The 16,744-nt window shown below is 54.3% G+C and overlaps 1 long non-coding RNA gene across 1 annotated transcript; it reads left to right on the forward strand.

Moving 5' to 3' along the window:
- The first annotated feature begins 10,626 nt into the window (after positions 1 to 10,626).
- Positions 10,627 to 16,308, forward strand: LOC142043125 (uncharacterized). The gene is made up of 3 exons (XR_012653949.1): positions 10,627 to 10,885; positions 12,103 to 12,151; positions 16,182 to 16,308. It is a non-coding gene; the product is annotated as an uncharacterized LOC142043125 (long non-coding RNA).
- The last annotated feature ends 436 nt before the right edge of the window (positions 16,309 to 16,744 follow it).

Genomic DNA, 16,744 nt, shown 5'->3' on the forward strand with positions numbered 1-16,744 from the left:
GAGCACAGCACGCTGCTGGTCTGTAACACTCACTCGGCCAAACTCCCTGCCATTAAATGAACCCTGCAAAATATCCATCATTGACTCCAGCCCTCGGAGTCAAATTTTCCCCTCTTCATTTCTTGTCCTCTGCTGTCACTGGACTCGAGCAGTGGCCAGGGCTGACGTGGGTGGCGGGGAGCAGAGATGGCATTGCTCCGAGTTAACGAAGCGTCGCTGGTGGGTTCTGTCCTCCCAAAGTGCCGGGGGCCGCAGGTGAGCCAGCACACAGCAGTGAGCCAGGCTGGGGCTCGCCGGGCTCCTTCCTTTTCAGCAAAATTTATTATAATGGAGGAATTTCAGTGGCATCCACAGGAGCAGGAAAACCAGCGACCGCTTCACCTCCCCACCCTGCCCTGCGCTACCCAACCAGTAGGTTCCTTAGTATAGAAGAGAAGGGGTTGAAGGCATGGTTTTAATTTGGGGTTTTATTGTGCAATAAGCATTTCTAAGGGAACTTATTGGCATTATTATTTAGTAGTATTAGCTTCCTGGTCTATGAGTTTCTCTGGGTTGTCTCTGCTGCAGCCCTGTATGCCGCTTCCCAGGGCTTTGGGCGAAGGCGTGTGCTCATGGGCACCGCTGAGAGCTGCATCTCCCCCCAGCTAACAGCTGATAAATGGCTTATCCCTCCGATCGGTTTTAATTAATGGCCTCTCCAGCATCGCTTTGGGTGATGAGGCACTCAAAAGCGCGTGGCCGAGTGAGGGATGGGGCAGGGTGGGATGCGAGCCGAAGCATCTGCTCTTCCCTGCGCTCCCGTGGCTCTTTGAAAGAAGCCCATCTTTCTGCTTTGCTCCTGCTTCACCTTCCTCTTCTTCAGTGCTGAGCCAGGGTGATTCCATTGCTGAATTTCAGAAGGAAAGCTGAAATAAGATTTGCTAAAACTCCCTGAGCCAAGCGATAGCTCTGAGTGAATAGAAATGATGACCCAGGAGCGATGGGGATGTGTCACCTCATGTTTGTGTGGGGGTACGGGACCTTTCCTGCTGTTAATGGGGCAGCGAAGAGGCTCACAGCAGACACAATGCACCACAAACGGGCTTTTTTCTGAAAATCTGCAAAGCCCGAGGTGCAATGAGGTGCAGACCAGAGGCAGGGTGAGGGGCAGGCAGCAATGCAAGAGGCTGGCTTGGCGCTCAGCGGCCTTCAAAGCAGCTTACACGAGGCAGCTGGGGGGAGACGACGCTTTTGCCCTGGCCAAACACTTTTATTTACGATGGCACCTTTTCCGTTTGCCGTGTGTTTGCCGCGGTCCTGCTGCAGCATTGCCGGGGTGGTGATGGTGGGTATCTCCATAAGGCTGCTGCAGGTACCAGGAGCATCCTTCCCACCCAGCCTGCTCCGAGCACCACCGGAGAGCTGACCTTCGAGCCCAGCAGCAGCTTGGATGCTGCTTTACGCATTCCTCGGGTACCTCCCAAGGTTTCAAACTGCATTGAAAGGCCCAGAAGAAGAGTCCTGCTTCCCCTTCCCCCCCTTTCTCGGGCAAAAACTGAATTTGTAAAAAGCTGTAATTATCTGTAGTGCCTGCTACGTTAATGAATCTGGAGCGGCTGCGGAGGGAGCCTCGGATGCAAGGTAGATGTCCTTTCTGACTCCATCCATCAGAGATTCCCGGCCATCCATCACGCTGGAGGGAAGAGCAAACCTCTGCTTTGGGGTTTGTGAGCAACCAGGAGTGCGCATCACCTCTTCACCTCTCCTCCTCCTTGCGCTGCCCCAAACCTCCTTAGACGGGAGCATCCTCTCTGAAAATTGTGACTCTTCTTCTAACGCTCCGCTCAAAGCTCCCTTTCTGCTGCTTGTGCTTTCCCCAATGTTGCACCATGGAGGACTTTCCCGTACCAAGCCTGAATCCTTCAGTGTTTTACTTTTAGATGCAAACAGGCCGTATCGTGGCCACTAATTTTGCTTGTGGACCACCAGATGCGGCTGAGCATCAGCTATCGGGGAAACTGCTCCGTGCCAGGCTCGGCACAGCCACCATCCGCCATCTCACCTCGCCGTAGTCACCTGTAGCTGATGAAAAGCTTCAGGGCACCTCACCACCAGCCCATGCACAGCTTTACACGGGTCACCCGTATTTACACTTGCTGCCTCTAATGGGAGGCAGCTGGAAACTAGCAGGTGATGGGTAGGTGTTAAAACCCACGGTTTATTGTAATAAAGGTGTAGAAAAGGTGGCGGAGAGGCTCTTGAGGAGGTAGCTAGAGCTCAGGTATCTAAAGAGCTTTCTTAACAGACAAGAGCAAATATCTTCTTGCTTTGGGTACAGCAGAGATGGCTCGGGGCTGCCCCCCTCGTGCTGTGAACACATCTATGCCGCACACAGTCCACAGCAAAGGGCAGATTTTAATGGAATTAATATGTTTTCCTACTCAAAGCTTTTTTTTTTTTTCCCCAAGCCTGCCAGAGAGAGGGAAATATGTGCTCAAGGGCTGTTTGCTGTCGGACTTGGAGGAGATGCTGGGGGCCGTCGCAGAGATCAGCTGGGCAGGGAAGGACCGTGGGCTCCACTCATAGCTTTTTTTCTGGCTAGCTGCTGCATTTCAGCTGGGAATACCCCCCAGCCTGCAGGGAAAGGCTTTCCCCAGGTCGGATGGAGCCGGAGAGCAGCCTCCGGCAGCGCCTGAAGCCACGGTGCAGCGGGGTGAGGCAGCACCTTGTTTGGGCTTAAACAAGGGCCTTTTGGTTGCTTTGCTCCAGGGAGGAGGCTGGACCACGTCACCAGGGAAGGTTGAGGTCGGTTGCAGCTTTGGTGGGTTTTGCCCAAAATAGGAGCTGGGGGAGAAGGTGAAGGGGGGAGTTTGAGCCGGGCGTACGGGCGGCTCCATCCCCGAGAGCCATCCCACGGGACCGCACACTCGTGTGACCTCCCCATCGTGGGGACGGTGAGGGACAGAGGGAGCAGCTGAGGCCACCTCTGACAACGAGCAGAGCGGGACCGTCACAACGGAGAGGCCACCAGCCCAACACTTCTCCGGGGGAGAAGCTCCTGATCATCCCTGTCGTGGTTTAACTCCAGCCGGCAACTAAGCACTGCGCAGCCACTCACTCGCTTCCCCCCACCCAGTGGGATGGGGGAGAGAATCGGGAAGAAAAAGTAAAACTCGTGGGTTGAGTTAAGAACAGTTTATTAGGACAGAAAGGAAGAAAATAATAATGACAATAATAATAATTTTAAAAGGATAATAATAATAATAATAAAAGAATTGGAATACACAAAACAAATGATGCACAATGCAATTTCTCACCACTCACTGACCGATGCCCAGTTAGTTCCCAAGCAGCGATTCACCCCCCCAGGCCAACTCCTCCCAGTTTACATACTGGACATGACGTCACATGGTATGGAATACCCCTTTGGCCAGTTTGGGTCAGCTGTCCTGCCTGTGTCCCCTCCCAACTTCTTGTGCCCCTCCAGCCTTCTTGCTGGCTGGGCATCAGAAGCTGAAAAATCCTTGACTTAGTCTAAACACTACTTAGCAACAACTGAAAACATCAGTGTGTTATCAACTTTCTTATCACACTAAATCCAAACCATAACACTATACCAGCTACTAGAAAGAAAATTAACTCTATCCCAGCCGAAACCAGGACAATCTCTAATTGAATTTAGGGAGGGAAAAAAAAATACACAGGCAGGGGAAAGGGCGGAGGGCAGGCGCTGACTGCCACTGATTGATGAGCTCCAATTATTTTCCTTCATTTTAAACACGGGCAGAGGTCTGGAAGGCAATCAGCTGGGAAAAATGAAATGTGGAGCTGGGTCAGTGCTGCCAAGGGCTCTCCCCTGCTGAGGATGGAAACCTCATCCAGAAAGGAAAAAAAACCCGCTGTTGAAAGCATGGGCAGGGGCGAGGGTTGTGTGCCTGGTGGTACTTGATGGTTCCTGGGTCATGAACTCAAATCTCATCTTAGTCTTCAAATTCTCCCTCTGGAGTTGGGATCCTGTCTAACCTCTTTGCAGCCCGCCGGGCTGTTATTCCAAGCATCCTTCCTGCACCCTACACGCCTCTTGGCTTAAAATTCATTCCCCAAAGCACTCAGGTTGCCTTTCCAGACCCCATTTCTGAGGTCTGAGACTGCTAAAGCTGCGTTTCCTCCCGAGGGCAATGGCAAAGCTTGTTGCGCTGGCTGGGTGTCCCTGGCAGGGGCTGGGGTTATCTGGGGGACTGCTGGCAGCACTCATGCCTGCAAGTGTTTAATACCACATTGCCGGTGGTGCCTGGGGTGTATTCCCCTTGGCTTCACCCACAGTGAGTAACAGCTTACTGGCAGGCGATGGATACAGGTGACCAGGTACCGGAGGGGATGCTAGAAGCCACCAGGGCACAGACGGCAGATGGATGCTGCAGGAGATGGTTTTCACCTTGTCCCTGTGTTGCTTTCTCCTTCTCCCACCACTCTCCTTCTGCACACGTGGCAGGAGAAGCGTTTGACCGTGGCAGCGGAGCGTTGCTGATGAGGACGGTGCGACTGGCGCTTGGGGTGGCCCATCCCACCAGGGATGCTTCAAACCTTCAGCTTTAATTGCCTGCTAGTAAATACAAATCGACTTGTTCACTGCAAAAAAGGCCCTGCTGAAAAAACACACTGGAAGTCAGTTGTCATCATGCAAACATATTTCACACTTTGAAGTGTTTCTTTTTTTTTCCCTTTTTTCTCCAAAGTAATTTTAAAAGCCCTGACACAACAACATCGCTCCACGAAGGAAGACACAGGCATCTGTGATACTTGCAGGCTTCCTCATGACTCCTGTTTCCCAGAGGCTGGAGCAAAACGGCTCTTTCTGGGGCTGAACCTGCCTCTGATGTAGTCTCAGCTGAAGATATTAATTAAAAAAAAAAAAACCAAACAAAAAAGAGATTGTGAGCTTTACCTTGGAGGAGGAAGGGGTGGGATATGTATGGCAGCTGTGGGGCTCCAGGGCTTTGAGCTCAGGGACGCAGCTCAGCAGTAACGTGAGTGCTGGGGGGACCCGTGGGGACGTAGCAGTGCCGAGGAGCTCCCCAGGGTCTGGAATCCCTGGATCCTGCTGAGATCCCAGCTAGGACCATGCAAAGTACAGCCTGGCCCTGTTTCTTAAGCCAGGTGTGATAATCAGCAGTCAGCCCATTAATCAAGGCAGTTGTTGGGGATTTGTGGCCATGAAGCTCTTCTGACTCTGCTTCTGCTGTGCAACCTGGTCCGGCAAGCTTCACTGTATATTTAATTTAATCTTTATTTCTCTAAATCCTCACTTTAAGCAGAAGTCTCTCCTCTTGGGGGTGTGAGATCACGGACGAGCACTGGTCGAGGTAAATCCCTTTTCAAAGGCGTACAAAGCTGGTGGGGTCAGGCAGAGGAGGGATCCGTGGCTCAGCCAGGACCTACTTAATGTGATTAGTACCACAGGAGAAAATATTTCAGGCAGGAAAAACCCTTTGTGCCCCCCTGAAGTCTGCAGAGATGGAAAAAAATAATTGAAAATAATATTTTGCCTCGGAAACAGGCAATGCCAAAGAGAAGCGGGGCTGGGCGCTTCGGGAAATTTCAGGCTCGTTGCAGGGAATGAGTGGTTGCTGTTTAATTGCCATCTTATCGTGGAGGGCTGGATCGCATCCCCAAGCACCGCTTGGCATGGTATAGAGCTGCTCTGCACATCACTCCCTTCGACCAGGCTTTTCTCCCTGGAACTGCCCCAGTTTGGAAAGGCACCGGGCAGAGCGGCTGACCCAAGCCTGGATCCGAGGGCTGGGACAGGTCCCGAGTCTCCGACCGGCTCTTATCTCCCTCAAGAGATCCTAAGGCCGAGCTTTTGCTCTCTGCCAGCCTGGATGAGCATCCACTCCTCTGACATCCCGACAGGATAATCTGGTCCTTAACTCCCGCCTGGGCTGAGCAGTGGGCAGCAGCATCATGTTCACTTTCTTTTTAAATTCCCTTCCCGGGTGACGGGCGCTGCCAAGTGAGGGATCCGAAAATGAGCTGCCAAACCCTCCAAACCACCAGTGCTCTGTGTGTTTTGTTGGGGGTTTTTTGTTGGTGTTTTTTTTTTTTTTAAATGAGCGAAAAAGTGGGGTGTTTTTAATTACTTTCTATTGGCACCTCTTTTAGATTACCCTCATTTTGCATTTTCAGGCTTTACTTGAATTCCCATAAGCAAGAAAAAGGGGGGACAAGCTGTGGGTGGGCCGGAGGGACGTGGCACCGTTTGCCACGGGCAGAAGGGCCACGGCGTGGGGCTGCCAGTGTGGGGCTGCGAATGCCCCCAGAAAGCCTGAAGCAGTTCCTTGCAGCATCCCACGAGTGACACAGCGATGCTCCCCATCCCTCTGGTCCGAAAAGGAGTGGTGGGGTGGCCTTCGTGTCACCCACAGCTCGGTGGCAGCACCCGTCTCCATCTTCTGCTCCACCTAAGGTCCTGCAGGTGGTTTGCTATCATCCCTGGGACACCTGATTTAATTTCTTCCCTATGCCCATGGGCTCTTCCCCCATCCAGCTCAAGTGGAGCTTATCGGATCCCATCCTGTCCTGCCTGATATTGCAGAGCCAGCGGTCCCCAGCCGGTGTGTCCTGCTGGGTCAGCACAGCCAGGGACAGTCCCGGGGTACCTGTCCTGGGTACAGAGCGATGCTCCAGCATTGCCACAGCAACCAGGTTTGGGGGTTCTGGCATCGCCACGGGGCTCTGGGTCCCCCCGTGGCTCAGCCCCGAGGTCCTGCTGCCATTTCCAGGGCGGCTGCTGACCCTGGGTGCCGCTTGCTAGCAGGGGCTCCTTGCCGTAGGTTTATTTATAATCTCTCTATTTTTAGTACAAAGCTGAAATCTGTTTTATGCTGGAGGGATTGGGGGAAAGAAAAAGAAGAAAAAAAAGAGTTATTTTCTTTCTGACACATGAGCTGTCAGTGAAGGCTTTTTTTTGGGGTGGGGAGGGTATTTTTTTTGAGTTATATTTGTCTGTTAGAAAGGAGAAGATGGGAAGGGGGGAATTAAGCCAAAAGAAAAGGCTGGCAGGTGGGTGTCCTGGCCACTTTGGGCACAGAAAACATCACAGCAGCAGAAGCCAGACCAGCCTCCGGTCCTCCTGTTCCCCAAAAACCATCCCCTGGAGCCGGGCAGACCTTCCCCTAGCAGCGAGTTCCCCCCGACCAGGGTAGACACGGGGTTCAGAGGAGCCAGCGCGTGGGAAGGGGCCAGAGCGCGGGTGGGAGAGCTTGACTTTTGGGAATACTCTTCGGCACCAGCGAGGCGAGGGGCTGCTGCTGTTGGGGACCATCCCCTGCCCTCCCTGAACAGCCTTTTTAACCAAATTCCCGCTCTTTTGGGGAATTGCATCCTCTGTGGGGATTTTTGGACCAGTTTTGATGCTGGGCTGACCTCTAAGGGAGAGCTCAGTTATTGCAGTTATTGGCCCGGAGCGATGCTGAGCCAGGCCTCCCCCAAAATCCTCCCGAAAGCCGCAAAGGCAGCTCAGGGGCTTGGAGCGCTTTCTGGGGACGCAGCGGGGGAAAACGTGGAGAAGAGCAGGAGCTTTTCGCTTCTGTGGGTTTGTCCTCCCTCGGTCCCCTGAGCCTTCAGCATCAGCAGCTCCGAGCCGGGCTCCATCGCGCTGGAAGAACACAAACGTGCCGGCTTTGCGGCGCTGTCGGCTGGATGCCCACCTCTGCGCGGGTCTGTTCCACCCCACCTGGGCTTCCTGGTGGGTTTCTCCATTTTTCCCTATTTTTCGCAACCCTGTTTTTCCACCCAGTGAGCAGATGAGAGAGCAGGGAGGTTTCTGGGCACCGAGATACCTGGTTTAGATCACGAGCGCTGCTCTCGTGGGGACGCGGCGGTGGCCGGGTGGGATGAACGCACCAGCGGCACGGGCTGCTGGTGAAAAGCTGTTTTCATCCCAAAGCCACATGTGTTGGCATTTTCACTGTCCCTCATCAAAACCACAAAAAAAGAGAAGGAAAAAATAAAAAACCAAGCAAGGGCCCTAGGAGCTTCTTGGCTGTTTATGCCTTGTTTTACAGAAGGGCTGGGGAGGAGACCGGGGACCGCAGAGGGGTTTGGTGGCTTTGGTGCCATCCGAATTTGCGGGATGACTGTGAGAGGTGGCTTACAGGCACTGGGTGCAGCAGAGGGTTTGCATGGTCATACCACCCACTGTGCGGGGGCCCTGGGTGCCAAATCTTGGTGGCTTCGCAGCTGAGCAGGACCCAGGTGGGCAAAGCCACCATCGCGGTGTGCTCAGGCACCAGAGGGCATCAGGGACCCGCTCAGCCCAGTGCCACCAGTGAGACCAGTGGGTTCTGCCCCTGGGACCGAGTAGGTGGCAGCTTTCGGTCATCGCCTTTGTTCAGAGAGCCTGAAAACCTGTCCTGTTTTTAAAAGCCAGCTTTGTGTCAGCAAGATGTACACAATATTATTATTTTAGCTATCTGTCCCGTATAACAGTTGGTTTGGTTTTTTTCTTTTTTTCTTTTTTTGAGTTTTACACTCAAGGTTAGAAGCGAAGGACCTCCTATGCGCTGCACTCGGTGGAGCTGGTCGCATCGCCCGCCAGCGAGCGCAGGGTCCAAGGACGCGGGATGCCGTCCCTCTCTGCTCTGACCCCCCCGTCCAGGTGTGTGCAGGACACTGCTCTGCAAACTGCCTCCCCGGCCGCGCTTTCAGAGGGTAGGTATGAATAAGGGCTTCGTCGAGACCATAAGGTGAAGCCTGAAGGATCGTGTTATATTATAAATCCAATTATCACCTTGTTTCACTCGCTGGGAGCTGCCAGTGCCAAGAGCTGGATTTCCTCCCTCCCTGCATCCTTCTCCTTCCTAGGAGGTTTTTTTTGGCTGAGGGACTGACAAGCCCAAGCCCTGCCACAGCTCTGGGGGACCGGCTCCAGCCTCGCTGAACCCCCTTTCCCTCCTGCCAGTCCCACCAGCTTGTAACTGGGAGGGGGTGTGTGTGTGTACGTGGAAATAAAACAACTTTTACCCGGGAGCGTTTGGTTTCCCCGGCTGAGCCTGGATAGCCTGGGGAGCGGGAGACACCGGGGCGGCTGGCTGCTGGGATGCCTTTCCCGCAGGAGCTGCAGGGAGATGCCACTGGCAAGCGGAGCGGAAGGAGGACAGAGGTTGCCGTCTCCCAGGCACCAACTTTTCATCTATTTCCTCCTGTTTCCGTGTTGCCAAAAAAAAAAAAAAAAAAAAGCTGTACCTTCCGAAGCAGGGAGGGCTGGGACGCAAATGGACATGGTGTCATCACTGCTGACCTCAAACGTCCCTAAAGGGTGCTCTGGGGCCAAGAAGAGCTGCCGTGTTTCGAGGAGGGGTGTCAAAAGGGCAGGATGCCAGAGACCCGCCAACATATAAATAAACCGATCCTGTACAAAGCCACACGAGGCTGGCTGTGTTTGTTCTCACGCCAAGAGCTGCCTGAGGAAGACTCCCTTCTCTTCCTCCTGCTTCGGAAATGCACGGGAAGGTTTCCAGGGCATTACTTAGCATCTCCAAAGGGTGGGGGGGTGCAGACGGGGGAGTGAGGCTGTGCTGCTTCAACCGGACCTGCAAAGAAGGTTTCTCCTGTTGCTGGGGGCTGGTGGTGAGCTCGGCTCCACCTTGACCATGGGGGCTGCGTGCTACCCCACCGTGTAATGCAGCCCGGGCAGGCTCCAGCTCAGGGCACTGCAGGTTCTGCTCTATCTTCTGCTTGCACCTTTGGTTAATTCCCTTCCAGCGATGCAAGAAGTGGGGATTTGCTGCTTCCCTTTGCCTGCTCGCCTCTGTTCCCTGGGCGATTCCTCCTTCATTCAATTTTCATGTGCTTGGCTCCACCCTGATTTTTTTTCTTTCCTCGAGAATATCCCACCCAGCACAATGGGGCTTTGGAATAACATCTCCTCCTGCCAGCCTTGGTAGATGCTTTTCCAGCCCCGCCGGGCGCTGCGCCCTGCCTTCCTCCCGGGGCGAATCCTGCCTGCGTGTCCGTGCAGAGGGCTCGGCGGTGGGAAGAAATGGTGCTTTCTTGCACAAGGCCAGGCGAGAGAAGGCAGGAACTCACACGTCGGTGCCCGCATGCGTTTCCAGAGTGTCTGAGGACCTTCCTCCTCCGCCCTGGGTCGCTGCCGTTGAACGGCAACACGCAAAGTCGTGTTGGCTTTGATCGGGAGGTTTGCTCTGTTTGATCTGATCTGTTTGATCTGATCTCCTGCCTCCCTCTTGCGCTCTGCTACCTTTTTCCCTGTGTTTTTTTGCAACGGGGGGAAGTCAAATTCCATGTGCGTATTAACATCGCGCCAAAGATGTGCTGTTATCTTCTACAGGCTCCTATTCCTTTTTGGATAAATAATTGGTTTGCAATAATAAAGTGTCTCTTGGTGTGAAACTAGGGGAAAAAAAGTGAAATCTGGAACTGAGCCAGATCAAGAGAGGGAGGAGTGCTGTTTTCTGCTATTGTTTCTTCCAAAAAAACCCCACCAACCAGTCTAAAAAAGAAAACTCCCTGGCGTGTGCCTATAGATAGTTCATTAGCATGACATTACCGGCTGCGGGGAAACGCCAAGGTTCGAGTGCCAGGAGCGAAGCCAGGTCTTGCTGCTCCTATTCTACAGGCAAAATGTCTCTCCTGGCCTCGCAGCATGTTATTTTTGCTCGGTGACTGCTTGCTCGGTCGCTTCGGGGAGGGTGGCACAGCATGGTTCCTCCAGGCTTCCACCCGTCGCAGCTCGGCGTCTCCTTCGGGGATGTGGTTGTTCTGTTTTGCTGTGCTCTGTTTTAGAAAATCCCCCAATATTGACCCAAAGCAGCGTAAGCTCAGGTGCTTCTTGACGTTGGAGCAAGCTGCTGGTCTGCAGGCCATCTCCCTTTGGTGACGAGCGGTGAGTAACGATGCATTAGGGAGCAGGGGGGGTTCGGGCACTGTGCACTTGGTGTTTTATGGTGATCCATCAACTGTCAGCCCTTACTTAGGGGCTTTTTTTCCTCTTCTTGAATTCTCTAACATTGACCCCCCTGGGAATATTTTTGGTTGCCACACAGCATCCTCAGCTCCTTGTTTTGGGGGTTTTGAGGCTAATGAGAGACCTGTGCCAAGAAGGGGGGATGCAATGAGACCCCCCAGAATCCGGTAGATTCGTTAGCTCAGGCTCACCCAGGGGGAGGTTCACCTCTTTTTCCATTAAACAGAACAAAGCCAGTCCTCCAATCTTCCAGTATCTAGGAAAGATTCTGGCATCTGGATCTAGGAGAGATGCCTAGCTCCTCAAAGTAGGAGACCTGCGGTGACCAAGGCACCACGTAACAGAGGCAAAACTGGCCATGAACAGTCATTTTTGGGGACTGGCTTTAAACCTGGGATAAAGTGACCTCAGCATGTGTACCATGGCCACAGCGTCGCACACTTGACAGCCCACCCCAGAGGGGCCTGTGCGAAGCCATTGCTTTTTCCCCACAGAGGAATCGGCAGAGAATTTTTTTCCAGTTGAAACCACCGAAGCTGCTTCTGGTTTCGGCGCAGCCGCTGGCGGAGCTGTTTCTCACCCAGGGCTGAGCCGACTTTGTCAGTGCCGTGCGGATGCGCAGGGATGCTGGTCTGCGGCAGCCGCTCCAGCCATCGCCCGACCTCCCCCAGAAAGGAGCACGATCTGGTTGCTGGTGCAATCAGGTGTACAGACGAATTGTTTAAATTTTTTAAAAAAGCAAATAATAGTGATTTTATCAGAGGCAATGGGTTTAGCAGCCGAGCAGGAGCCTGTAGGAAACGGAGCTGGCTGAGTGCTTCTGCGGTGGGACAGGTAAATTAATACAATCCGACAAATAAATCACCAACTTTCGGCCCCAGAATTAATGCTTGTTTGAAGTGAGGCTGATACCATTGCATATGACTTGCCTGGTTACACATGCAGCTTTTCAGAGTCAACAGCCAGCTGGTTTTGGGCTACGATGGTCTCCGGCTGACTGGGGAGGAGGGCAGTGCTCTCGCCCCGAGCCAGCCCCGGGAGCTGTAATGACATTTTACTGACCCTCCTGCAACCGTGAATTCAAGTCCTGGTTTTCCAGGACAAGGACTAACAGCCCTGGCGCACTTTTCCTGCAGGATCCTTCGCTGGCTACTCTCCCTGCATAAGCACTTGCCTGCAACCAAGGTACGTTTTAGCCTTTGCTGGGACGACTCCACCGCTCTGCATGTCTTTCTCTCGTTGCAAGGCTGGCTCTCCACACCTTGGCTTTCCCCAGCCCCTCTCTTCTGAACTCCTTTCCCAACAGGGTGATCAGGAGGGCAATGGTGCCACTAATGATGCATAATATCATCTCCCTGCCTGTGCCATCCCAGCCAGGAGCACGGCACCCATGGGAGCTCCTTGCAAGGGCTGCAAACAGCCCGCTGGGATCAAACCTGCCTGCACCTCCTATGCCAAGGATAAAAAGTAATTTCTTTTTCTGTTTTCTGGTGCAAAATGCATTCAGGCACACATACTTTCACGTTATTGTTGGTGGTTTTGCTTAGGTACCTGAAGCCAGGGCAAACCCAAATGTTGGTCTGAACAGCAAGGGATGGCAGCGGTGGCTTTGAAAGGCTGTCAGGGTAAGGCATGGCTGGGCGAGCACCGGAGCAAGGTGTTTGAAAAGACTGATCAGCTTTGATATTGAAAGCTCTGTTACGAACAGCCAGGAACAAGGGCTTTCAATCGGCTCAAAATACACCCCAGCATATGCAGGTGGGGGGACAACACACTGGGGTTTATTTACAGAAGTGTGTAACTAGACAAATATACATAAATAACAAAACATAAGCCAAAATAATACTTTTTTTTTTTTCACCCACTGAGCTATGCTGGCAGCAGACCCCCATGCTTATACGCTGCCTGTCATTTTAATCCTGTATTGATCTGTCCCACACATTCCTCCTCCCTATCTACTATCAGAAATTACACCAAAGCGGCAAATCATGAAGCCGACGTTTCCGAGGGTGTTATTTGTGTCACAGCAGCCGGAGCGCATTAGTCACCGAAGCTCCACACTGGAGGTTCTGGATATCCCCTCTGGCTGGGGTTTGGGAGAGGAGCTGGAGGGATGGGACGGCAGAAACCATCTCGCTGTGACGCTGCATCAGCATTCGGCCGGCAGTGCTGGGTGAAGGAGCGCCCGTCCGTCTCGTCCAGGGGCAGCTCAGCAGTTTGCTTCCTTAACAAGCCTTCCCCGGGGAACGCCGGCTCCGTCTTCACATCCCAGGAGGAGCTGGCAGGTCTCCAGAAAACCCTTCTGAGACCCATCTGAGCTGGGGGGGGGGTCGCGCTGCCACTGTGGTAGTATTCAACCATTAAATGCTGGTTTGTAGAAACGAGCGGGGATGCGATGTCAGGGGAGGCCAGCACCATATACGATGTAGACGAGGTGGTGGAGTCGGTGCTGGGGTCCGAGCGGTTGGGTTTAGGATCCTCCCGTGTTCAAAAGCATGCTCCGGGGAGAGACGGGGCTGGAAGCTGCGGGTCGGTAACCTCCCACAAAACAGGAGGTCTGGGATTTTCAGAGGGTATCTGGCAGCTGGGGGAACTTTGCAAGGCAGGTGGGGAACTCTCCATTGCTCTGAAGGCTTTTGTTTCAAATGAGATGTTTTCTGCAATGTGGATTTTCCCTCCAGCAACTTCTCCAGGTCAGCAGCTTGGGGCAGGCTGGGTGGATAAAACTATTTCTTCCAGGCTTAAAATCAATCGCAGTATTTTGCCCTGGCGCTGGGGCCCTCCATTCTCCTCCACTTGCGCTTGTTCACATTTCCCAGCTGAAGCAGCAATACTGCAGAGCCTACCAAGCAGATGGGTCCTTGGGGGTTATTTCTGGAGAATCCGGAGATGAAAAGGCATCTCTGCCAGCACTCCCCCATTTTCTACCTCTTCTGCAGCTTCGCTGAAGCTTGGCCATGCCCTTGCCCCAAGCCCACCGGCGGGACCGCTGCCGAGCAGGACCCGGGGCAGGCTGGCGGCTCTGCTGGGCTCCAGCCCCTCTGAGCTGCAGGTGGCTTTGCCGGCGTCCCCGAGCAGCTCCGGGGCCGGGCGAGCGTGAGTCACGCTGCAGAAATCTCCCCGGGGCTGCTCCTGGCTTCTGCGTTTGGAGATCATGCCCATCTCCAGCATGCACGTTTGGACTGGTTCAAGCAGAGCTGCTTAACTGGGTTAGTGGCTTGGCATCCCCGGGATGGGGGGAGCCAGGCTGGGGCAAAAGCATCGCTCCTCTCCCCGGGGAGAGACCCGGAGGTTCCTGCCAGCCTCCCCCCTGCCCGCTCGGGCTCTCCCTCCTGGTTTCGTCTCTAATCCCCAGCATGGGTGAAGGTGGTGGTCTCACAAACGCCTTCCCCCTCGCTGGAGGTGCCTGGCTGTGGGCTGAGCGTCGGGAGCAGGGGGAGGATGCTGCTGAAGAAATGTCTCTTTGCGGGCCATGGCAACGGGAACAGCAAAGGACGGACGACAAGGCGGTTTGGCCGGGAGCTGGTGGGGAAACAGGGCTTTCGGTCCCAGTCATGTTGCCGAGGGGTCCCCCCTCCCCTTGTCAGCACATCCTGGGCAGCACGTCAAGGCAGATCGATCCCAAAGGCGCTGCCGGGGCGAAGCACCCGTGAGACAGGACCCAAAACCTCCCTGCCTGATTTGCAAGCATCCAGCTTTGCTCTACTTCATCCATTGCTTGCTCAAAAGGCCACCTCTCAAGTTAAAAGAAAGTAATGTGCTTTAAGAAACCTGCAAATGCTCGTGTTTGTGCTGTGAGTGCTGGAGCTATCGGGGTTTTTTTGCTTTTGTAGGTGCTGCTGGGGCATGCTCCTGGCTTGGGCAGCAGCCTTGCCTTTGGCTGTCTCCCCTCTGCTCCTTCTGCTGCGCTGGATCCTGGCGGCATTTGCTTTGCAATTGCAGGAGACAGTGGTTTCCTCTTCCACAAATAGAAAATAATGAGATTACAGGAGGTTTGATGTTAAAAACGTGATTTTCAGCATCCCAAGTTGGGGAAGCAGCAAAAACTTGGCTATTTCCCAGATCTTTCTTCAATGCTATTTACCTGCCAGGGATTTGCAACGCAGCTGCAAGGGACGCGGGTTTTCTGCATGTTTAGTGAGTGGATCCCACCGGCATCGTCCCCTCCCGGGCACGGAGGGGTGCTGGGAGCGGTGGCCATCGGGGCGGGCGCTGGGAGGCTGGAGCCTGGGCCAGCCCCGGCGCTCGTCTGCAGCGTGCTATTAATAACCCACCAGCGAGGCTGCCGGGCTGGAGGAAACGAAGGAAATGAAGTTAATACGTGGAAATGTTTCCTTGTTTTCCCACTTGGTGCTCAGGGGCCTGCCTGTTGGTCCCTGCCCGTCTCGCCCAGCCCAGGCTGCGGTTGAGCTCAGGGGCTGGATGGTAGCTCTGGGAGAGCCCAGTTTGGGGAAAAGTGTGGAAGAATAGGGGTTCTGGGGATGGCAAGCAGAGACCAAAGCACTGTTAAGGCATGTCTGAGCTGCTTAGAAGGAGGGAGAAGGGTTCAGGGGACTCTTCCTTCAGGGTGAAGGGGAGAAAGGGCACCTTTGCTTGTGGATTTTGGGACAGCGTTGCTCCTTGCCAGTCCCATGCAAGAGCTCTCCAGTAGCTGGAGACTGGAAAACCAGCTTGTGCACAAAGGACAGGCTCTGCAGGGCCGGGACGACACAGCGTGACTCAGCCCGGCCACGCTTCCCACGCCGCGGCTCTGCCGGCAAGTCCCTTCCTGCAGGCGCCGAGGGCAGGCAGCGTGCGGGCTCTGCCCGCTTTGGGCACTTGTGGTCCTCGGGTGCAACCACAAAACCACCCTCAGCCTCCCTTTCCCACCTCGCCTGTGTTATTTCTGAGCAACCCTGCCATTCTCCAGGTGGCCCCGTGGCCGCCGGTAGCCGGGGAGGCTGCTGGTGGGGATGCTTTCCTGGGGGGCTTGGGGCAGGAGCCTTGGCTCTGCCCTCGAGCGCAATGCTTGAGCTCAGCAAAGAGCAGCTTCGCCTGCAAATCCCAAACCCTGCCAAGGGGCACGTCGCCGGCCGCTGTCAAAAGTGCCCGCCTGCCTTCGCGTGAGGGCGAGGGAAGCGACGGCGTCTCCGTGGGGCGGCTTTGGGGCGCCGAGCAGCGGCGGCTGGGGGATGTGCTAACTCTTGTTGTTGTTTGTTGTTTGCTCCTCTGCCAGTTGGTTTCTTGTTAAGACAAGATCCTTCTTAACATGTTCCTGGGTGGAGCTGAGCCTGCTGCAGGGCAGAGCCGTAACGTAGGGAGCTGAAGTCTACGCCGTGCTCTGGGGGGAGCAGAAACGGGGGTGCAAGGAGACCCGCACGGCGGATGCTCGAGCAAGCGCCATATAATACAAACCTCAACAAATGGAGCAGCAAATCAGCGGTGTTGCAAGACAGCGAGACCTTGCCCGCGAAGCGCCTGCCAATGGAGTGGAGATGGCAAGAAATACGTGTTGCAAACTTTCTGCTGAGTTACGGAGAATCAGCCGGGGATTGCAGCAGGCAAGAGTTTGTGACAACCATCTGAGCTCCCGCAGAAGCAGAGCCGCTCCAGCGATGTGCGCCGTGCTCAGCCCTCGCCTTGGGGATTTCATCCTTTCCTCCAGGTTTCCCATCCTTAATTTGTTTCCCGCTGCGGTTTGCCACCCCCGGCTCTCGGGGTGCAGGCGATGCTGTGAGGGCTCCTGTCCTACTCCAGGAACATACTCTTAGGCTCTTTTTTCCCTCCCTAAAAAATAAC

This window comes from Buteo buteo, chromosome 22 (genome assembly GCF_964188355.1).
Source record: "Buteo buteo chromosome 22, bButBut1.hap1.1, whole genome shotgun sequence".
Classification (NCBI taxonomy): Eukaryota; Metazoa; Chordata; class Aves; order Accipitriformes; family Accipitridae; genus Buteo; species Buteo buteo.